The sequence below is a fragment of the Echeneis naucrates genome, unplaced genomic scaffold, assembly GCF_900963305.1.
Source record: "Echeneis naucrates unplaced genomic scaffold, fEcheNa1.1, whole genome shotgun sequence".
Taxonomy (NCBI): domain Eukaryota; kingdom Metazoa; phylum Chordata; class Actinopteri; order Carangiformes; family Echeneidae; genus Echeneis; species Echeneis naucrates.
Genome location: NW_021780167.1, coordinates 44,203 through 69,021, shown reverse-complemented (window position 1 = coordinate 69,021; position 24,819 = coordinate 44,203). Strand labels below are relative to the sequence as shown.

At 39.6% G+C, this 24,819-nt stretch overlaps 1 pseudogene; it reads left to right on the top strand.

The window, feature by feature from the left end:
• The first annotated feature begins 1,726 nt into the window (after window positions 1-1,726).
• LOC115038349 (transmembrane 9 superfamily member 1-like) lies at window positions 1,727-24,469 on the top strand (annotated as a pseudogene).
• The last annotated feature ends 350 nt before the right edge of the window (window positions 24,470-24,819 follow it).

The window sequence follows — 24,819 nt, the reverse complement described above, 5'->3', positions numbered from 1 at the left end:
CGTAGGGTACAGGGGCTGGATTCTTGCTGCAAGGCCTTGGGAAGAAGACCCCCAACTCGGCGAGCTCATCATCTGGGACAGAGGGGCTCCGGTGCAGGTGGGGATCAATTGGACTGGAAGGACCAGGGCTCTTCCAGGCCGAGGACCGAACTCCTGCTGTCCCCTCCCACTCCCCCACCTCCTCGTTCACTGCCAACACCGCTGGTGCTCGCAGTGTTCTCTGCTTGTGCTGTTGTGCTGTTGATATAACATGGTCCCGGACAGGGCCTCCGGGCTGGGTGTTAAAGAGCATCTTGTCTTGTGCGTGACAACCAGTGGTGTGATGGAAAGGGGAATCAAAGCCACGCAGGCCTGGCAGCTCGTGTGTGTCCTCAGTGATCTTCAGCAGCTCCTCAGTGATGGCAGCCTCTTCCTTCTCCTTCTCTGTTCTCAGCTGAAGCTCCAACTCGTGTTTCTTCATGAAGACCGACAGCTCAGTTAAAGTCATAGAAACATTTCCTGCGGCTCCTGTATCTCAGTTTGTTGTCCCTTCACCACTCTTCTCTGTGTCCTTCATTGGCTCCTGTCTCACCTCCGTCAGATGGTCCAGCTTCACTGGCTCAGTGCATCAGTCTGTTCAGTCTGTTGGTGTCAGCTGCCCTAAGCCTGCTGCCCCAGCACACCACAGCATACAGGATAGCACTGGCTACCACAGTACAGTCCTGCAGATGTTGAAGGACCTCAGAAAATAGAGGCGACTCTGGCCCTTCCTGTAGAGGGGGCGTCAGTGTTTTTAGCCCAGTCCACTTCATTATCAATGTGTATTCCAACATATTGGAATATGTATGCACACTTGTAAGCAATCGACCGCCGTCGGTTGCCGTCGGTTGCCAAGCTCTGTTGGTTTTGTTAAGATAGCCGTCCCATCCGTCCTTGATGTCCCCCAAAAAAACAACTCTTCGGATCGTACTGAATGACGGAAATGACATATTTTGTTTGAAAATCTGCAAATTTCGCTGAAAAGCGACTAGTTTGCAGGTATGGGAAAATTGTCCACCGATGAACAGTCCACGGTGGTTTTGCTTTTTGGAAACTATTAAAGCCTTCACTATTTCCAAACATAGATGTCCTCTGTTATCCTCAACTTTCTCTATGGTGAATCAGATGACAAACATTCAACAACAGCTTGTTTGGCATGAGCATGGATGTGATTAACTAGCTCCTCCATTCAACCATCTAAAGATTGCACAGTACTTTCGGGGACTCCAGAGGCTTGTACTTGAGCAAAAACAGAGCGGCACATGTCAAGTATTTGCCTTTTTTCAATGGGGATGTGCGTAGTGACAGTCATGGGAGGATCCTCATCTACTGGGTGTGAAACAGAGGCTCCAACATTAGCTCGACAGGCCTGGATTCAACATTATGGAATCAACACAGTCTCCACGTGCTTGCGATAAGTGTCACTTGTACCCAGAGTATGTGCAGAAAACAAATGAGCATCCGGGTTCTCCACAGTTTAAACCCAAAGTCCTTCCAGGGTACAAACCATGCTGAACAACTTGTGTGGTGCACCCTGCAAATGTAACATGTCAACATTATTTCCTGTAAAAGATATCAGAATTCTTGCTCTGATTTCTTTGACTCGAGGACTCTCCCTCACACTGCCAACATCGATGGCATACACTGTCGTCTGGATGAATGTGTAGAAGTTGCACAACGCTTCATCATAGGACACAGCAAAAGCAAAATGTGCCTTGAAGAGCTGATCAAAGGCAGCCACTCCAGTGTGTGTCGAACAGGGGATGACCTTTTGGTCCAGGACCATGTAGAAATTCTGGATGCTGTTACTTCTTTCTCCAAGGTAAACTGAATTTTGCTGCCACTAAAACAGAAAAGATAACTTCACTGACGGTTTTAACATACCATGAATTCAAGTGAAGCGTACACCAACAGTGAGACCCTAAGAACATGACTAAACTTAAAAAGTTCATTAATACTTAAGCTACATAAAGGTGTTTAAATGCTTTATACAGTTTATCTGCTCAGTAAATGTGTTCATTTCCCCTCAATAATCAACAAATTGGTCAATGAAGTTACATCTTCGTGTATAACATGATGCCATCATTTCTTTGTGTATTACATTCTGTATTTTTAAAATATATCTGCTCAGTAACTAAATTGGCCTCCTTGTAAAAATTCAGCATAGTTGTACACATCCTCGGTCTTTGGAACCCTGACCCATTTACTCACTGCATTGTAGTCTACAGGAACCAGCATATTTACACCTTCAAAAGGAAAGAATGGCATACAACATACAACACATTCAAATATTGTACACAAAATCAAATAGAAATGTATTCACTGTTTTGGGTAAAAGTGACATAGTTTTCTCTTACCCAGTCCTGGGCTGAAACGCGTCGGGAAAAACGCATCACCAAATCCTGATAAATATTCTTTTATTATGTTTAAGATGTGTTTTATTGTCTATATTGTATTGTTGAATTGTTGTATTCAAACTAGTGTTAATACCTGTACTGTCACTTTAAGAGGTCGCAGGCTTTGCGCCGTCATCTATGTGCTTCTCTCAGTTCCCGCCAGATTAGCTGAGAGCTAAGAGAGCTGTATTATTTTGCTTGTCATTTTTGAAAATTTATTTTGCTTTTTAGGTAATGTAAATTGTTTTATAGATGCATAAATGATAGTTTTTAGGCTGTGAACATGCAGTCAATGTGTCGGCTCAATATAAACTGTGTAAACTGTGTAAAGTGAATTTTTGTGAACTTTAAGATCGCCAAGTTTCCAAGTGCTAGCATACATTGGTTTCTGCACGTTATCGGATAACAGGAGCTTGAGACCTGTGTGCTGTGTGGAGGAGACTGCATGTTTACTGGAGCTTATGTTTTCAGTTGATTTGTACAGACAAACCCACCATCCAGTCTTCATTAAAAGAAGTTACCAGTAGCTGATCATGATCTGGACCCTTCTTCTATCCAGTGCAACACAGAACACAACGCAGAATATTTAAGACAAAGCATACCTGTTGGTGAACAATTGGGTTAGACAATTTCATATTACATTTTGTCATTCAACTGCAATTAATTCACAGTTAGTGATATTACTTATAATAATGTTGCCCTGAACCGAGGTGTTTTATCAAATAAAACTTCCCACAGCAGCACGAGAAAATGGCGACCGTAGAATGTGTAGACAGTGAACGTGTCATATAAGTTGACAGATAACATGGCAGCAGACCAAGGATGGATTTATAGATATATTGCATGGTTCTGTGCATAGATCAGTGTTTGTCAAACTTTTTTAGCCCAAGGACCACTTTATCTTCCAGAGTACCACCAAACAGAATCCCACTCTAACACGCTCCCAAAACACAACAACATATGAAGAATAAGCTAAATTTAGGTTTAATATACAACAATTTAAAGTAAAAATAATAATAATAATAATAATTATTCAAACAAATGCCATGATATGATCAGAAATTCTTATATGAATTTCATTTTATTTGAAAAATTAAATGTGAAATGAGCTGCAGCTTATTAACAACAAACTGCACTTATACTCTAACAGCCTATAGGTCCCACTTCATGTCATTCTAAAGAGCCAATAGTTTGAAACTAAGGTGGTGGGTATAGGAAGTCTATGTTTGTTATTATGGTAACAATAAAATGCTGAAAAAAATGTTCCCCTTAATGTCCAATATCACTGAAATGACTGAGATTTTACATATGAAACAAAAACTAGGACAATACAAAACTAATAGATCTGTGACTTTTATATTTTGATCTTTCCGTCAAAAACTCAATGTGAATGTTAGTGAGACGAGTGGTGCTGCTTATCACACATCAGTTTCTGAATGTCTGGCTCCAAAGCGGAGAGTTTCAGTGTCACACTTGGCTCCACATCTAATCTGTTGCGATGTTTTGTTTTCAAACCAAGTGTGGAAAAGCCAACCTCACAGTTATATGTAGCTGGGAAGGGCATGAGCACTTTGAGGGCAGCAAGCTTTGGATGTTCAGGAAGGAGATGAGCCCAGAAGTCTGTTAAGGGCTGTTGTTTCAATGACATTTTGAGATCTCCATCTGATGCAATGTCCACAAGACTATTGCCTTTGAGTAGTGAGAGCTTGCTACAAACGGATTTCTGATCCACTCAAAGTCCACATCTAGCTCTGGAAAGTATTTTCCAAGCTGCATGTGAAGGTCTTGCAGATGTTCCTTTGTGGCTGTGACGGTGTTGTCACCCAGGGTCTCTTCAGTTTGGAGAAGAAAGTCCACTAGAGTGGGGAAACAGTCAAATTCATGGCCATCGATACGTGCGCACCAGAGCTGCCCCTTTAATTTTGTCCTGTACAGTGAAGACTGTGACCGCTTTTCCTTGCAGTGCTAAGTTGATCACATTGAGCGTGCTGAAAATATCTGCAAGATAGGCGAATTTGGAGAGCCACAAGAAGTCATGAAGTCGATCATACAGTCCATCAGCTTGGTGCAGAAATAATTTGACTTCATTGCGCAGTTCAAAGAAACGAGACAGGACCAGCGCGCTTCAGTGTGGAACAGAAGTTTAGTGTGCTCACTCACCATTTCTGAGAGGGGGTTGTAGCCAATTCCGTGGTCTGTCCTGAGACCATGGTCCCTACCAGCTCCTCACTGGTCTGTCCTGTGGTCCCTGTGGTCCCTGTGGTCTGGATCACTTCGTAAGTGGTCTGTGAAGCGGCTCTTGTCATTTAAATACACCTTCTCCCTTTTCCGGCAGTTTTGGCGGCAGTCTTGACACAAAGGGCACCTCTGAGCTGTTCTGTTGTCTGGACCAGTTTAGTAATCTGTGGAGTGTTTGTGTTTATTTTTAATAGACCCTTTCCCTTTGCTCACTGCAACACTGTCTGATGTTTGTCTAGCCAATGTTATTACTAATACTGATCGAGATCATAATAAAAATGTTGAAGTTATTATTATTATTATTAGTCGTAGTTGTACAATTGATTACGCAGGTCTCGTCTTCCTGACTGGTTAAAACTTTACCGATGTGTAGCTTGTCACATTGCCCTTTATATCAAATCTTGATCTAGAAAGTGATGTGAGATAAAAGTGGTGAAGGAAAAAATATACAGTACAGTAATAAAGCGACAGTGAATGGAAATGGAAACAAAACTGCAAATTTGAATTGCATATTCAACAGAATTAACCTTGAGTGCAGTAACAGACGTATCTTCTTTGTTTATCTTGCACCTGATCACTCAATGAGGGTTCCCAGGATTTTCTCTGCGTATAATCTTGAAAAACCCTCATATTTCATAAGGATGTCAATGGTCACCTGCATAAATGAAAACATTTTAGGTCAGGACATCATAGGAAAAGATAAAAAGGAAGAAGACACATCACCACATTTATTCATGTTAAATTAGCAGATATTTATGGGTGATCAAGTAAGATCACGCCAGATTCTGTTGGAATGGCAGAACTGTGACATGAATGGATACCATTATGTCTTTGTTAACTAAAATTGGAGCATACCTCTGGTGCCATGACATTAATTATGAAGTCAAGGTTTGGGAGGAGGCTGCAGTCCAGTGACAACATTGGCTTTATTCAGTTCATGAGGTCATTCATGTGTTGGACATAGTACGGGTGTATTTATACATTTTGACAAAATGAAGACTTAAAAAGAGAAATCTTAAAATTGTTTTAAGGGCACAGTTTCCCCCGGGGTTTTGCCAAAGGAACATCCTGCTGGATTTCCTCTGCCCACTGCCCAGCATGTCTTTCAGTTCCTTTAAAAGGGTTCAACATTTATTGTTTATAAATAATGAGAACAATGCAAACCTTTATTCTTTCTTTGGAAATTAGGCCTTCAACCCCTTTTGTTCTTCAGGCATGTCAAAGTACAGGAAAGCACATAAAGAAAAAGCAGCAATACAGCGCAGTACAATAAGGAATTCAATTGATTGAAGCAGTAAGAGAATGGTGAAGGTTGGTCAACCTGATGAAGTCACGTGGCTCGGGCAGGTCACACCCACATGTGAAAATGCCTGACTGACTGGGCTCATAACAGGCTCAGTCTTTGTGCAGCCAGCCATTGTCTGTCATGTCTCGAACTTCACCCAGTCCTCCTTCTGCACATGTGGATACAACGGCCTACAGTTTCAAAGGACATGACGGGCCTAGATTTAGGAGCAGCTACAGCAGCTACAGTCATCGGGCCCAATTCAGGCTGCAGTGTGCTGATGCCAATTGAGATCCAGATGCTACATTGAACCTCCACTTTCAATTTGGTTGAACTGTACAAAGCCTCAGATTTGCAGATATTTCTCTTCCTGATGTAATACTGCCTGTAAACTATGTGCAGCTGACAGTGCACGTCAGCTCCAAGCTGTGAATCTGCTACTTAGTGTGTAGTTTTAACAAGTGTACCTTCACTGCCCCTTTCCAGGGCTGTCGTAGTAACTGCAGGCATGGATTGTCTCTGCCATGAAAAACTTATGCACTTTCTTCCCCTAGGAAAAACAGTTCACTTTTTTCAGAACATGCCTATATTATCAGTCGACTAGTATCTTATGAGTTTTACATCACCTTAGGAACCGGAACCGGAACAATTACGCAGGCTGCGTGATACATCCTGAGATGGCCCAACTGGACCTGGTTCAAAGGTTCATTCGTCATGTCTGTCCCTTTCATATCAAGCTCGGCTGCCTGAAGTGAATGAAATAAAAGACTACTAATGTTTGTACAACATTAAGTTCATGCAGCAAAAGAATAGCAATACTTGAAATAATTTGACAATTCCTAGACGGGGATGTATTTCATGTCATTTTGTAGGCTATATAATGGTACTTTTTTGTTCCTTTAACAAAACGGTGCTCACCGTGCAGACAAATACACCACAGTTGACGCCATCTTTCTGCCTCCACTGGTCTGGATATGAAATAGACCATTCCTTCAACCTCCATATGTTCTGAAATGCAAGGCTAAAAACAGCTGACATATGAATTTGTGTTATATTTTTCATAGAAAGTCATTTTGTTTACATAGCTACTTAGAATGTCCATATCAGGTGGAGAAATCAAGGTGTACTTTTCAAGGGAATCATAAACTCTGATTTCTGTTTTTGAGCCATCTAATACCTGTCAACACAAAGGCCAGTATAACCGTCGTGCAGTCTACTACATGCAAATATAAATGAATAAAAGTCTTTCTAAGACTATCCGTGTTGGCGCATTCGGCTTTAGTCTTGCCTTAAGCCCTTGAATAAGAATTATTTAACACCAATTTACAGCTGCAACACTAAGGAATGACAACTACCGTCCATCTGTCCCAATTTGAAGACTTTCCTTTGTTTGTTTCTCCATTTCTTTCAGGAATGACTGATTAATGTTTTCATTGTGCAAATGGAAGGCCATTTGCCATTACGACAATTTCAGTGACACAAAAAGAGGCAGAAATTTCCAAAAACTGCCTCTACGGCCTTCAGTTCTGGAGATACACCAATTTTTCTTTAACAAAACAAAAAAAAGGAAGTAAGGTATTTGTGGGAAGGAAGCTTGTGCAGCTATCACATCCTGCTAAAGTCCTCCATTTTTGCAAGATCTGACACACCCACACTGTCATAGCCTACTCTAACTCTAACCCTAACCTTCCCTTCAGAAGTTATGTCCCCAAAACCCGTCCCCTGGTGGTTTTTACCCCTTAACCCGTGTTTAGAGAATATAAACCTGGCAGGACTCTTTAGATCCATGGACTCAGGTTCCTCCTTCCCTACCGTCCTGCCTCTCGCAAACACACTCTCTATAGAGACACAGGACTGGAATAAGTGTTGTTAAGTGAGTTCTCATATGTGCTTGCATTAAAAACAAAGTGTATACACTACCTAGTATCTGTATGACAGATACTCTGTAGTTTTATTAGCCTTTGGACTCACCTCTTGGATCCTGGGGGGTCTCAGGAGTGGTTCTGTCCAGCAGAACATACTCCTTCCCTCTCCAAGCAGGAGTAGGGTTCGGGAGGAGGGAGTTAGGGAGCTGGAGTAAGCTCCGCTGGACAGACCCACTCTGGAGTCCCCCCAGGATCCCAGAGAAACACAAACCCCCACGGCACGTCAAGGCAGGGTCCCATGTGGAGGTAGTTTTTATTGTTTTAGTTAACTATATACAGAGTGGGTTTAGGGTTAGGGTTAGGGTATACGGGCAACTATTTACATCAGGTTTTATATATATATATATATATATATATATATATATATATATATATATATATATATATTATAGAGTATCTGTAATGCAGATACTAGGTAGTGTATACACTTTGTTAGAATCCCTAATCCTTCATATAGAAAACATGTAAAAAAAAAAAAAAAAAATATGTACATAAATAAAAAAGAAAAAATAAATTATATTATTATATATATATTATATATTATATATACCATGTGGAGACTGCTGTTTTTTCTCTTCTTTGGCTTTTTACTGATTATTTTACAGTATAAAAACCTTAACAAGTATGAACAACAAATAAACCTCCAGCTAATGAACTCTGTCTTCCTGTAGGCCTGTTGTTGTTTATTTCCTACCTCAGTGCACTCTTGCTGTTTGGATGTCAGTACTTCATGCTGTTGTTTCAAATTACAAACATTCTTGTGGAAAATATCACATCGTCCCATTTTTCTCCACCTGTTGGCAGAAGACCATACCCTCCAATATATAATTAAACAAAACTGCCAAATTTCAGACACAAAACCAATGATGAAGGCTCTTTTTCTCAATCTTTTATAAATGCTTTGAGCCAGCAGACTCAAACAATGGCCCACAATTCCCAGATAAGTCTCTCTGCCCCTCCAGGCTACTAATGTTCCCACTTGCAGGTTTAGAGTCCTTTAGCTCCCATCCACTGTTCACATGGCTCTCAGGTCTCCATGAGCAGCATCTTTGCAACTGCCAGCTTCTCCAGTGAGGACAGTGTCAGGTTTAAGCCACCTAGAATATTATTAAACACACAGGGAAGAAAGACAAAGGACAACAGTGCTCATTTTACTTGCAAGGAGAACAGACAGAGATATGTTCAGTTACATTCTGTACCTGCTCTGACGTATCTCCTCTGTTCTCCCATCTTTATTTCCTTAGGGTGGTCCCTAGTTACATGACGTTGCAGCTCTAAAGGGTGGGGAACACACAGCTGCATCGTAGTGGATAGATGCTTATTGTATAATCATATTCAAGGTACACCTCTGAAACATGACACATCAAACACTTTGAGAAGCTAGTTCATAACCAAAGTAATATGGTTTCCGTCTCCTCCCTGTCTTCATGTTCCTCTTCGAAGGTCGTTGCTTATCTTCCGGAGGTATGATCTCAGCTCCTGTGAGAAAAACACATTCTTTCTGCATTCTTGCAGGGTTAGTAAAAGTTTAGCAATATTGTGATAATCATTTTATGTACATTTATTCTAACAGACAGAACCAGACATCACACCGCCTCATTGGAGGGTACCATGCTACCATTGCTTTTTGCTTTTTACAGATTATTTTAGAGTACAAAAAAAAAAAAGAAATCTCCAGACAATGAACTTGGTTGTTGTGTGTTCTTGCTGTCCTCATCCTGCAGGTGCTGAATCTTCTCCAGAGTGGCTTTGTCTATCAGCCCCCTTTCTAAGCATAAACAAAAAGAAAGGGGGTGATAGACGAATCAACGCTGGAGTAACCACAGGATCCAACAGGCACGTCAGGTTTGTGTCTGTCTTTGTTTTTTATGGATTATTTTAGAGTATAAAAACCTTAAAAAGTATGAACAACAAATAAACCTCCAGCTAATGAACTCTGTCTTCGTACATTCTTGCTGTCGTCATCCTGCAGGTGCTGAATCTTCTCCAGAGTGGCTTTATCTCACAGACCCTCATCCCATCATAACATAATCCCTGCATTTTTTTTCTTTCTTAGTTTTTTACACATTATTTACCTGAACAAGTATGAACAACAAACAAATCTTGATATAATCAATTACTCATGAATTACCATTTTAAACAGTAAGATTTTTAACAAATACATCATTTAAGACTCATTTTTAAACTAAATCATCATTATTCAACTAATTTAATCCATATTTTGTAAGATTTATTTTTTATATGTAATAATATTTTTATAATTATACTTTATCAAACCAATTACAACTTTTACAATTCTAATCAAAAAATAAAATATTATATATATAATGACAAATGAAGACTTCAAATGACATAAAAGATAAAAGAAATGCATCTTTAAACAATACATGTGTACTCTTAGCTTTAGCTTAGCTATTAGCATGAGCTAAATATAACAAACCGCGCTAGCATTAGCATACCGCGTTAGCATTAACATAAGAGCTAGCGATCTCTCTAAAGCATTAAACTAAAACTTAATGTGCACAAAAGTAATAGAAATGCATTGGAATACAACTTAGGACATCCGGTGAGCAATATGGAGCAGGTTATATCAAGATAATAACCAAATATATAATGTTTTCCTTTTGAGCGGCTAGCGAACAGCTGGCTAACAATGTGCTAACTCACCGGAGGTTCAGTCAGTAGCTTCACATAAAGGGGGATGGGGGTTATCTTCCCCGCCTTCACAGCTTTTCAGGACAGAACTTGGGACTCGTTTGTGACAACTGGAGTCTGTTTGTGTTCATGTGTGTCTGCTGAACGTGTTAACCGGAAGTGAAGCTGTACATAGAAAAGGACTGCACGCGATAGTCGGCTGACGGGAAAACTCATAAAGGGGACACTGCCGCCTACAGCCATTCTTTATCATCTCATATATACAATTAAGGACAATTACACAGTTAAATGGCCACGAGGACTTTTAAAAGTCCTATTTGGACTAAAACAGATTCATGACAAATATTACTCACCTTTCTCTCCAAAAGTCTTTTTCTTTGTCTGAATATTTTTATGTCCGTCCTCTCTCTCCGTCTCACTCTCCCAACCCCTCCCTCCACCTTTGCCTCCTGTCCTGAGCTCGAGCTCTCCTACACCGTAAAACTAATTCCGTACAATTTACGCTAGAATAATATAAACTAATATGATAACATGTATGAATAATATGAAACTAATAATACCAAATAAAACCAAATAATGTCAACCTGTTTACGCTAATTTGCTGTAAAAACAACAGTCGACTTTGAGTCGGAGTAATTTGGAGATTGGCAATCAATATGAATGATTATGAAAGTGATTATTGATGTCTAAAAATATTTACTATCAGTAGTACACTTCGGGGCACCACCCTGTTCCCAGGTGTAACCCTGGTTTCTGGATGGGTAGCGTGCCAGGGGTGTTGCGGTGTTGCGGGTTACAAGGTTGTAAATAATTCTTCAATGAAAAATGCACCGTTACGGCAGGACAGGAAGACTTTATTTTACTTCACTTACAGGTCAAGTTCACCGACGAAGCAACGTGCACGAGGGCAGAGCCAGAACTCTCTGGTGTCTGTATTATCAGGCAGGCGGTACCTACATCATGTAATATAATAAAAATAATGAAAAGTGGAACAACATAAAATGTATAATTAAAATAATAAACACATAATCTACATGGTTACACCAGGGACCAATGTCCAAATTAGCAAAACCAATATCAAGTCTCAAAAGGGTTAACAGAAGGAGTGAACTCGAACTCGACTGACTGTTATGAATCCAGCAATTGTCACAATTATAGCCACAATAATCACAAACAACGGTTTAAAACATAACAGAATTTATTCACAGCAATAATTACTCAAAATAGCATCACTCTGGATAAATGGCTGTTATTGTCTGATTATTCAATGACACACATGGGAACCACTCTCCTTGTGGAGAGCCACCTAAAAAGAGAATCAAGGAGCCAAAGAGAGGAGAAGTTCATTTCCTTAGCAGATTAGGAGGAAAACATCACTCCACACACACAGTCCCTTCACCACAAAGCATCCTGAGTGGGAATCATCTTGGAGGGAAACATTGTAATGGATGTTGACAGTCTGCTCCAGGCCATATACATTGTCATGATAGACTTACTCAAATTTCAGCCTTCAAGCTAAAAACATTACTGAAATATTAAATATGTCATTTAATTATCTCGCCTCTCCTGCCAGATATCTGCTGACCTTTGCATTTTTGAAATATTGAAGAAAAGGGAATCTTTGTGTATATAATATCTATATAATATAAATAATCCATGTAAATACAAACATTCATGAGCAAATAACCAGAAAACATAATCAACATATCACAAGGTGATTTCAGCCTGTTTTCTAAAGTCCTTCGCTGTTAACAACAAAAAAAAGGTATTTTGGTCAAGTCCCAATGTCTGTGAAAACATTTTGCGCCACATATACACATATACACGGACTGATCTGTGGCAACTTACCGTTCAGTTTAATAATTAGATGTTTACTGTAAAATGTAACAGTATCCATAACTAAATCTACTTAAGAAAACAGAGTTTGTACTTGGTTACATTCCACCACAGCTTTTCCAAGGGTCCATGAATGCAACAACCCAGTGGATTAAGGCTGCACACCCTGTGGTGTAGCAGCAATTAAGCCTTGCAATCCCTCTGGTAAGTGCACCATATTGTTTTTTAGGAATTACCTTCATGTAACAATTCATGAGCAGTTTTTGTTACTCTTAATGAGAAATGTAGCTCCTTTATATGTACACTTCACTGTGGCCCCCGGGATACACTTCACTGTGGCCGCCGGTGTCGCTAACTTCACGTTCCTCAGAATAGAATCACCTTCACTGGAGTCGGCTTTCCAGCGGGTGTGTCGCTGAGAGGGGAGAACCTGTTGGAGGTGAACCGGGGGCTGCTGCCTACGACTATGCCTCTTGTCTCGGACAGTCACCCAGCCGCCCTGACTAGATCCCGGCTGCTCGGGAGCCACTGGGGGGGAGGAAACTATCTCAGCTGCCGCATGAGCTCGTCTAGGTTGGCCCTTTGAAGAAAGGGGAGATATTGACTTTTAAGCCTAGTGTTGGTGTGAAAATAATTTGCTGTCGGATTAATCGAGTGACTTAGGAAATAGTAGCAGAAGAACAGTGGAAACAACACACAAGATGACACGGAGCACAGCAGTGAGCACAACCGCCAGTGGCCGGAAATGACGCAACCCGCTTAACGTGTATTGGTGCCACGCTTGCCAACCATTTGAAAACTAATTTGAATGAAAAATTCAGTGGCTTGGAAAAAGTGATGCTCAAAGCAATGCTCAGGCTGCTGTAGAAAGGCTGACACGAGAGTGTGCCAGTCTTATTGATGGGTCGGCAGACTGCAACAACATCTACCTTCTAAAAGTGTTTGTGTATGTTTTTGTGCGCCCATGAGGTTGCATGTTCAGGTAGTGTGCATCGATTTTGTTCTTTTTTCAATGAATTTGAGTACTGAGAAATGACCATAACAAAATGCTGAATCTTAAATTTAGTTACATTAAACAAAATAAATAAATAATTACAATTTTATGATTTTCCCAAAGGAGGTCATATTATTTCAACCATTATTCATCTTAAACTAGCATTTATATAAACTCTTGCCTTTGATTTTATAATTATTTAATTAAGTTTTATCTCATCATTGTTTGTTGTTTTATTTACTTCACAAATACTGTTTTAAGAAAGGCTTGGCTTATTAATACTGTTTATTTAAGGCTACTGCTATTTATATTACTATAATTATTATTAGAAACAATTTTACAGAAATAATATGAAATGAAGTACATACATAGGATGTTTTAAGAAGGCAGTTCATGTAGATTATGCTAGAGAATCAGTTATCTCAGAACTATTTCCTTAAAAACATGACAGCCACTGATATACAAACTGTGGATAGTTGTTTCTTGTCCTTAGCATTACGACTGCATCATATGTCATAGCTTGTCAAAGATGCATGGTTCTTCATCTAGTCCCCGGCCTTTTCCATATGACAACTTCCCAAATTCTTCTGTGTAACAAATCATCTGGCACATGAGGTTATTGCCAGGTACAAGTTTAATGAAAAGACAAAAGGCAGCAGTGAGTCTCTTGGACATTTTGTGACTGAGTTGAAGTTGCTTGTTAAGGACTGTGGCTACACAAACAGTGATGAAATGGTCAGGGACCTTATAGTGTTCGCCACCAACTCACAGAGAGTGCGGGAGAAGTTGCTTAGCAACCAGAGCTGACGCTGGAGAAAGCAATAGATATAGCACACTCTCATGAACTGTCACAATTGAAAGCTATGGCAAATGAATGTCAAGTGCATGCAGTCCACCACAGAATGGGGAAACCAGACGCAAGGAAAGGTGCTGGTAACCAGCCAAAGAATCAGGAGAAAGCCTGTAGCATGTGTGGAGGAAACCATCACTACGCAGCAGAATGCCCTGCAAAATGCAATCAATGTATCAAGTGCAAAAGGTTCAACCACAATGCAAGAGTATGTAAAACAAAGCCTCAAACTCAGAATAGAGTGAGGCACAAGCATGTACATACTGTTGAAGTAGATGAAGACTGTGACTCTGAACTGTAAGTATATATACTGTATGTACATACAGTGCATCTGGAAAGTATTCATACCACTTTACTTTTTCCACATTTTGTTATGTTACAGCCTTATTCCAAAATGGATTAAATTCCTTTTTTCCATCAAAAATTCTACACATAATACCCCATAATGACAAAGTGAAAAAACTTTTTTAGAACATTTAGCAAATTTATTAAAAATAAGACACTCAAATGTACCGGATGCACTGTATGTATATGTGTGTGTATGTATGTGTGTATATGTACATATATATATATATATATATATATATATATATATAAAATTTACTTCAAACTGGTCTGCTAGGTCAGAGGGTGTCAGAGTATATAGGCCCGAAAGCCTCTTGACTTTGAGTTTCTGAGACAGCCAATTAAGAATATTAAAACACTTGGGGGGTTATTGCTTCATATTCTTGAACCCCATTATATTTTCTGTGCCTAATTTGGGCTCTCTGGGGTCACAGAGAGCCACACGGTGCCTGATAAGACACTTTTACTAAAAGTGCCCGAAATGAATGAAGCTCCAATCAAAATTTCAACAATGGACAGAAAACTGCTTTTATTTAATATTTCATAAATGCTTTTGAGCCAGAAGGTCGGAATTTGAGTACATGGATCACGCCCTGGTGTGTGACAAGTGCATTGCGTCTCGGACCTGAGTGAGCTTCGTAAGTGTCAAAGGTCAGCCTCTCCACCCAGTCTTAGTAATAACTACTACATCACACAGATCCTGACTTTTACGGTCCCCACTGTGACCGTGCCCCTCCCCCACCCTGTTGTTTCTCTCACACATACTGTATACTAAGTGTTCCCAGCTGCTGCTGTGGCTTGGGGTTGTCCAGATTGTTTTAATGTGTTGGTCAAAAACTAATAATAATAATTGATTCAAGGAAAACGGCCTTATGGTTTGCTGATTGTGATACAATTGTCCACATGAACTGAAAATGCTTTATTTTCCCTACGTTTGCCAAAAATAAATAAATAAATAAATATGATGCATGATTTTTTTTTTCAAAGCTTTATTGAAAGTTTGCAATGCCTTGTTGTTTTGTACATTGCATTCAATAAAGCTTTGAAAAAAACGTTTTCTCATCAAATTTGAATAAACGCACAAAAGACCAAACACCATCTTTATTCCTGAATATCTACGCTCCACGCAAATAATGCTGATATCAACTTTCAGTCCAATCAACGTGAATCAGGCCAAGTGAACTTGTTTTAACTTTGGATACCTGTGCGATAAATCTCTTTTTGATGGAAACCCCGCCCACCTGCTTTATTTCGAGCGGCGTCAGGTTGGCTGTTCGGCTGCGGAGGAAGCGGAGATGGTAAGTGCTGAGTTCATAGTCATATATTATTATGAATATGATATTGCGCTGCTAAATATGACTTACTTGAATAACGTTTGCATATGTGCCCCATACAACATAAAGAGCGGCGAAGTTGCAGCTTCACCTGAATGTTTAGCTAACCTAGCCTTAGCTAGCAAGAGTTTGAGCTAATTCACTCGCTCAAAAGTGGAGCGTCGAAACGAGCGTATGTTTTAGTTTTATATGAATGAATAACATGCTTTACTGTGTCATGCATACAACTGTATGCCCAAACCGCATAGACACAACACACCAAAAAACCAAACACCATATATTAAAACAAGCCTGGGTCAGATAGCATCCTGATGTAATAATTGCACACCCACAGCCGCATGTGAAACCTCCTATCTCTGATGGTTGGCTCTGAGTCCGTAGTTATCATGTCAGTATAACTCAATTAGAATGAAAAATCATTCAATATGCTGCAAATACCTTTTTGTTTATTTCGAATTTATTGAGTATAGGTCACTCTGTGCAATGTGGCTGAAATAGTCATACTCTACCATGCTAGTTTGAATAATCTTGAAAAATGTTGAAAGTCTAAAATTTACTGAAACCAGATAATCACTATATTTTATCAGACTGAATCATGGATTTTGTGATGTTGGCTTTTGAAGTTTGACTGACTGTAATTTGTGCTTACAGGATGATGCCCCATTTTTTGCAACCAATGTTGGGAGCTCTGAATGCACAGGTGAGAAAGATGAGATTAAGAGTTTGTATAAATGAGGATTGTAATAAGTAGCTGTGTAAAATATTATACTGAAAAAAATAAATCTTAAAGCTGAAATGAACAACTTGAGAGACGTGCCTAAATAACACATATTTTTCATGTAATGGCCCTCCTGAAGCCAAGTTAATGCATGTTCATTGCACAAGCTGACCAAAGAAAAGTATTAAGACATCTATTTTACTTTCCATGCTGTCATCTTATATTTATAGGCAGTTCTTCAGTTCTTTATTAATCAGTCAGTTTATTTTTAACTTTGAAGTGGCCATTTAATTTTCACCAACAAGTTAAGGGCTGCATGCAGTAATTACTACAGGCGGAGATAAATGCAAATAAACATTGTTTTATGGACAGTATATGACTGTGAAAAGTCAAGATTACGGCATTCCTTTAAACGTCCGCTGTGTCAGAGCTTCTTGCTCCATGGTGAACATGCAGATAGTGAAAGGAACATATGTGCATCAATGACGGTTTTTATAATTGACAATTTATGATTCAATGTGGGATGGGATAGCGTTGTATCATGTTGAATTTAGTAACTGCAGATTTAGCCAAAATAGTGCCACTATTTTCAGCATTATTATGGAATAAGTCAGGGAGGTTGTTGATTTGTTTTCCCAAATAGAGAATTTTCTTGGGTTTTTGGCCTAGAACGTTAGGGGGGAAATAAAACACGAATGGATGCTACATGCATTATTCATGAACAGCATCAATTTGGCATTTGTTCATCTTGAATAGTATTAACATTTTCATCTTTTGTAATTTAGTTTCAAGTGCTGGTGACTTTGATCCTGAACAGAAGGAAGAGGTAGGATATGTCATCAAATTTGGGTTCTTGAAATCAACAAAACAATGTGTGACAGTATACCATTGCTTTCATCAAAGTCTCCTGAAGTCTACACATGCAGAGTAGACTTGAATAGATGCCAATTACACCACGTTTTTGGCCACAAATGACCGCAGTGACAGAATGCTGCGAACTGTTTTCCCGTGAATCTCTCTGGGAAGATTTATAGATGGTGTGAATAACTAAATTTTCATTGAAGTGAACTATTACTTTAAGAACAGAATCATATTATGATTTTTGGCCAATATGTTTATCATATCGGTGATAACCAAAGCAAAACAGTGACATGGCATTTTAAGTGGGATACAACTGTGATATCGTTATAGCCAGCCACCACAACAAATTGCTGTAATAGAAATTGTTGCTAATCTGCATCGAAGCAAATATCTGCTTTAAATTCTAGTGGACTTCAACTGTTTAAAAAGTATTTTCTGATGTTTATTTTCAGAAAGTATGCTCCTCTGGCAGTGAGGGTACCATTGTCATGGAACCCATTCCAGCTGATGTCTACAAGGACACAAGCATACCTGAGCTCACAAGAACCGACAGTGTAATTGTAAGTTAAATTTGCAAAACTTAACATGCTAAGAAGCTCCATGGCATCTTTCATTTGTCCTGCGTTCAGGAAAAACTGTGACAGCCATTTTTTTCCACTTTGACAAGTCTGAAACACCTTTACAATAATTTAATTAGTTCTTAAAATCAAATTTAGCATTTTTTGTTGTTGTTGTTGTTGTTTTTTTTTTAGCTTACAAAACAAATGCTTGGCTACCTTGGGGAATCTCCATCAAGTTCGAGTTTTGAGTTCAGTGAGAACGAATGGAGCCTTCAATCTTCTGACGAAGAAAGTGACGCGTCACAAGATGACAGTTTTCTTGAAGTTATCGAACAGCACAAGGATGGGAAGAGAAAGATGCAGAGAACATCTACACCTAACTCTCAGGAAGTAGATGTCCAACCATCTAAGTCAAAGACAAGGCGTATGACAAGTAACAGTTCAGCAAAAGATATTAAGTGGCTCGAGAATAAGAAGATGAAGAAGGTACATTGGGGGAAAAAGAAAAAGAAACTGAGAACATGTGTGAAAGATTCTAGTTCCCTGGCTGCAAACAACCCTAGAGAATCTTCTTCGACTGATGATTCTGATGTGACTGTAATGACGCTAATGAAGAAAGGACATGATGGCAGACTATACACGAAAATGTTTTGCTCTAAGCCTCTCAGCAAAATGGCATGCCAGTTGGAATCAAAACACAAAGATAAACCAGAAGTTGCAACAGCAGTTGCATTTCCAAAGGGGTCTAAAGAGAGGATCAGAGCATCAGGTATGTATTGTAGGCAGCTCTTGAGAGGGAATAAGCAAATTGACTGATCACTGTGTTGAAGATTCAATACTAGAAGAGGTTATTATAAGGAGATTATAATTGTTTTTTATTGGCTTTATTAATATTAAAATATACTTTATTGTGCATGTATTATCAGTTAAGTTAATACAAGGTTACATGTACTACATATATTGGAAATCTCAGTTTTGTTAATGTTTTTAATAGATGGGTCACATGGAAAGATGCCACTGGTCGGGGAATTGCATACAACAGAAGGTAAGCTGTTCAAAGTTTTTGGCTGCACTGCTGAACAGCGATCACAGGGTAACCAAAGTATAGTCCCCTTGTTGAAGAATATGAAATTAATGTCTTATTTTATTCAGGGTCATCACAAACCAAAAGAAAAAAAGTGGACTGAAGAAGAAATCAAGGCAGTGGAGAAAACACTCATGTACTATATCAGGTCTGGAAAGGTTCCTGGGAAAGCCCAGTGCGTCAAGTGTATAGAGACTTCACCAATAGAACTTCGAGAGAGGAAATGGGAGGGAGTGAAATGTTATATAAAAAACCACATTGTTGCTTCAAAGCGAGAGACTGCGAAACAAAGGTAAGCTTGGACCTAGGACCGTTGCTTTCAGACAGCTGGAAGATACAAGTTTTATGTTTAAGGTATAGTTTTTGCTGTTGTTTTAAATGTTGAACAGCAATTGATTTGTTGTGTTATTTTGGAATATACATACATGAATATTGTCACAGATTTTTTTAAACAGCTGCACATTGCATATTAGGGCTAGGTAGTGTCTAAACCTCATGATGCATATCATGATACAGAGGCCACAACACAAAATGTATGTGTTTTGAATAATGTCCAAGTCCACTGTCTTTGCCTTCAGTTTTGCTAACGGTGAATAGTTTTTCATTCTTTGAATGATTTTGAATTGAGATGTTCTGTTTTGACCTTTCTGTATCCTGCACCTGTACTGTACAAAAATGTTAACTCTTATGTTTTATTTCTGGTCAAAATGTCTTCTAGTCCAAAAGCATCTCATTACGCTTTAAATAAGACTGGCACCTAAAAAGTAGACTCTTTTTTTCTTTTGGCCAATTTTTCAGACAAATTTATCTTTCACTGAATCTTATTTCAAGTTGTTTTTGCTTTTTATAAGCAAAAATGTCTGCTAATGGCACATTTGATTTGCTTGAAACAAGATACTTATTTGGTGATTGTCTTTATTTTAAGTGTAATGAGAGATTTTAGACTGACTGATTTTAGACTATTTGCAGCCCTACATACATAATACTAGAAATTATTAATTTAATTTTTTCATGTTTGGAGCGTAGACCATATACACAAGGTGATTATTTTTCTGGCCCAGGGTGGTAAGGTCAAAGGTTATCAGCAGAATGTGCTCCTTCAGTGTTCAAGCACACAGTTATTAAAAGTTCTTTTAAAGCGGTAATTTGGGTGACTTCTTCATTTTAGATGCAGTCAAAAGAAAAGTGATAATGTTGTGTAGTGAAGATCACACTGCAACAAGAAGTAGGGTAATCAAGTTATTTAAGTATGGTGTTAGTTTTATATTACTGAAAAATATTGTTCAACCCTGTTGAAAGCTCTGACCATAACAGGGTTGGAAAATGAAGCTCTCTATACATTTTTATTGAGTCTGACATGCACAGATCATTACTCATACAAACAATAGTAAATATGAAAATGCAAAATAAAAATGAGGAAAAAAAATACTAATAATACCTAACTCTTAAGTGAGCTTTATTGATTGTAAAAACATACTCTCCATTGTTTGTCTTGTACAGGTTTGGAAATGTATAAATCCTCTTCAGACAATATGTAACAATAGTTTTGTGTGTGTGTGTGTGTGTGTGTGTGTGTGTAGCTGCTCCTGGCGTCACATGCTGCCCAGATCTTTATTCCATATTTCCCTGATTTGCTTGGAATGTACACCTTGAAGGAACAGTGACCTCTGAAAGGAACAAGGTGCTCATCAGCTGTCACGTCAGGGCCTGGATTGTAACATAAGCGGTAGGCGCTCCACCCACCTGTCCCAAATGATCCTGATGGCAGCCAGTTTGTCATTTTGCCAGCAGACGGGTTGTGTATCTCTGTTATCAAATGGAATAATTCTTGAAAGGACATGAAACTGTTGTAAGGACATAGTTGCCCGGAGTATAGGCCTCCCAGACTCTGCATCCCACAGACATTTTGTAGCCTCATTGTTTGAGCGATATACTCCAGCTAAAATCAACAGACCTATGTAGGCTTGGAGGTCTACCAGGTCGATTTCTCTCCAGGTGTCCCCAAACACACACTTCCCCTCCAGGTTTGTCATCTCCAGTATAATTCCCTCATTGGACTCTGGTAAAAAGAGTTGGAAGCTGGACTTGATGTCATCCACACGCGATGTTACCGTGTTGGCCCTGGCGTCATCTTTATGATGTTTTCCACTCTTGCTCTACTTTCTCTGTCCTGGGGGGATGAAGACCAGGGCAAGTGTCCACTCTGGGACTGGAATGTCTCCTCAGGTGCCTCTCCCTCTCCATCTGTTGACTGGTCAGTCTCCTCAAAGTCTGGATCAAAATCTAGGTTGTCTTCCGCTTCCGAGACATCCTCCTCTATCTCTGGTTCAATTATAGTGCCCTCTTCATCATGTCCAAAAAGCTGGACCAGAACCTCTTCGACAGAGAACGGCTTGGTCAGTGGCCTACTCATTGTGCTCAGAGTAAAAGGAGTGCAAGGCAAACATCATGCTATATATATGGGGTCTGTGTGAAGATGATACATTGATTAGTCTGCAAGGTGTGGTTCACATGGGGGATAGGCACAAAAGCGTGGGACAGAGATGTGTTCACATAACAGACACCTGTCTAGTCTGTGTGAAGATATAATACATTGTTTCATCGAGAAGTTGGTTCACATGGGAGGATCGGCACATAAGTGCGGGAAAGAGATGTGTACCCGCAAAAGACATTGTCTGAAATGTGTGTGTGAGTGTGTGAGTGAGTTGGGGTGGTGTGTATGGGGACGTTTTCTGTCTGATGGATGAATATTCATTTCCTATAGTGGTCACTTTTGACCGGCAACACCACAGATGTAACAAGGTTGATTAAAACACTCAAAATTCAATGAAAGAGGTGACCATCACTTTTATATGTTCAAGTGCATAGTGTGGAGGATATCATAAGGTCTTGAGGCAATCAGATGTAAAACAATAGTTATGAGTGTTTTAAGTTGTAAATCGGTCAGATTTGACCCGAACACGACAGGAGGGTTAAGAAGTTTTAAGAGCTTTGCAACGCTGCTATTAACATCCATCTCTGATGAACATATAATAAGTGGACACTTCTAAGTTGAGCTGTGAGCACAACTGTTCACAGGTCGTATCTGGGTATAAAGGGTCACATTTGTCCTGGTCCACATAACAAATAAAGATAAAAGAACACAAGGTCAAAAAAAAAAACTGTCAGTGAAACCCTCCCTTCTTGCCCTGCTCATTTTCTCTCACACTGACAACTGACCCAAAGGTCAAAGGCTTGTTAAAATTATTTGCATTGAAATAGGGATTTGAGATCCATCCGATCACCAATAGTACCTGGAGACACATTTAATTGCAGGTGTGAACTGAAGTTCTTTGTCATTTGAGACAGCCACTGAACTGAGCCTGTGTCTCTGGTCAGACAATTCTCTTTAAATCTCACCTGTCCATCTTTACAGCAAAGGTTACGCAGTGTGGAAGATTCCTGACAAGTGACTGCACTGCATCTTAGTCTTGAGCTCGTTGAGCAGGCTGACAATTTAACGCTGTATGTCAACACAGTAGGCCCTTATCATAATCCTCAGGAGACATATCACTACTACACCCTGCCTGTTTGCAGGCCAGAGAAGGTCAGTCTGCTGTAATAGCATTAGGTGCTGTTTTGACTTCCCCATCTCATCAGTTGTGCTGCTTTCAAATAAGTCCTACACTGGCATTTCTTCAGGTACACCACAAGTCCTTGAGTTTAGGAGAAGTGCTGGAAGGTGACAGGATGGCAGAGTCATTGTATCACATCCGGTTCAGGGAGAATGTGGAGAAAAAAACCCTGTCAGAGAAACAGGTTTGAGGACATTTGAACTAAACTCATTACACACGGCTCTTTTATAAGAATGAAGTAACCTGATTTTAAATTGGCTGTACTGTTTGTCATCAGTCTACATTTTGAAAAAGGGAAATTGAGTCTTAAAAAAGTAGGAATGTGATCCATGGTATGTTTTGTGTGTTAGGTGGACCAGCTCCGAGAGGCCATTGAGGAACTATACTACTTTGAATTTGTCCTGGATGACATTCCTGTCTGGGGATTTGTGGGATACATTGAGGAGAGTGGCTTCCTGCGTCACAGTCACAAGGTAAACACACCGAGGGAGATGTGAAGTTTTATGAAAGGTTTCTGTTGAAACCCGTTCCGTCTTCTGTTTCTTCTCTCCCTCCTTCCTGCTTTCTTCTCACCTTCTCCAGGTGGGTTTGAGGACTCGTCGAATACAATGGCAACTCAATGATCTTTGCCAATGTCTCAGTAAAAGACGTCAAACCTGTTCCCCTGGGGGAAGGGGTAGGTGCAGCAGTGGGTGGAGGAAGCCTGACTGTTACTCAGCCTCAGAGACTACTCATTCTTCCCCAAAACACTGGAGATCATCAACTCACTGGTGCCGGTAGTGCTGTTGTTTGTCATCCTGATGCGAGTCCCTAAGAATGACTTTTCCAGGTCAGTAAGCAGAGCAATTTTAAACCTTGAATTCAGTTGACAGTGAATTTTGTCATGCACTACACTGTGGGTTACTTTTAACCTGAGAGGAAAGGTAAATACTCATTGGAAGTTTAGTTTTTCATATTGTAAAGACGGGTTTTTATTTATTTATTTTGCTCTGTATCCCGACATTTGAATGTATCTGAAAACGAGCTTAGAAAGTTTGCAGTTCTCACAGTCAGAGGGGGTTGAATAGAACCTGGTCTCTAGAAACATCTGCTTCTTGCATCAATAGCAGTCAGATGGCAGTAGAAACAGGAGAAACAGAGAAAAATCACCACAACTAAGAAAAATGATGAAGAACTGTTCTGAAAAGGTTTTGTCCTCACAATTTAGCCAATTCTACATATCAAATAGGGAATTTGGAAATAAACATGCTTTACCATATGGATGTGAGGTTAATAGACAGACAACTAGTGATGTCAAGTATTTGTGCAAAATAGTTTTGGTAGTTTTTTCTGATATAGTCTTTTTAATCCTTTATGCCACTCAATATGGCCCTTTACACAACTGGTCTAGCACAGTCCTTCACACCACTGGTACATTAGTGACGTTCATTGACATGTCATGTTCAAACTTATGAGCTGAAATAGATCTTATGAAAATGCTGCTTCCGATTCATCAACTCCAAGGACACTGATATATCCCGCTCTAACAAGATAATGTTTTTCACTTAACTTGTCAGTGATCTTCATGTCATCACTGATTGAAACTTTTGCAGTGTGGTGCATTAGTTAACAACTTGACAATTTGAAATTCCCCATGGATTGATAAAGTCTACATATCTTGATCTCCTTCCCTTTCAAAAATGTAGACATGTAGAGTTTTTCTGTGGCCTTTCTTTTGATTGAAACACCCTTCCCTTACTTGCAGGTACAATGTTGAGGAGGAAAGCAAAACCCGAATATGACATCGAGAACAGTTCACATGTAAGACTCTGAATACCTTATTGTCTCTTTATTGCTACAGGTATTATTGTCATGGCATTGCTGGGACTGCCATGGTACCATCAACTCCGCAGCTATTTCCTTTATTGTCCTTTATGCTCTGACCAGCTGTGTGTCAGGATATGTGTCTGGCAGATCAGCGGCCATTATCCTCACCTCATCTCTTTTTTCTGGTGGTGGTGATCTGTTCATGGTATGGCTGGAAGACCAGGCTGATCAAGTTCAGTGTGGTCAGTTGAATCAGCGCATGTACTATAGCGTTATTGCGTTTGTGCAGCATGTCACGAA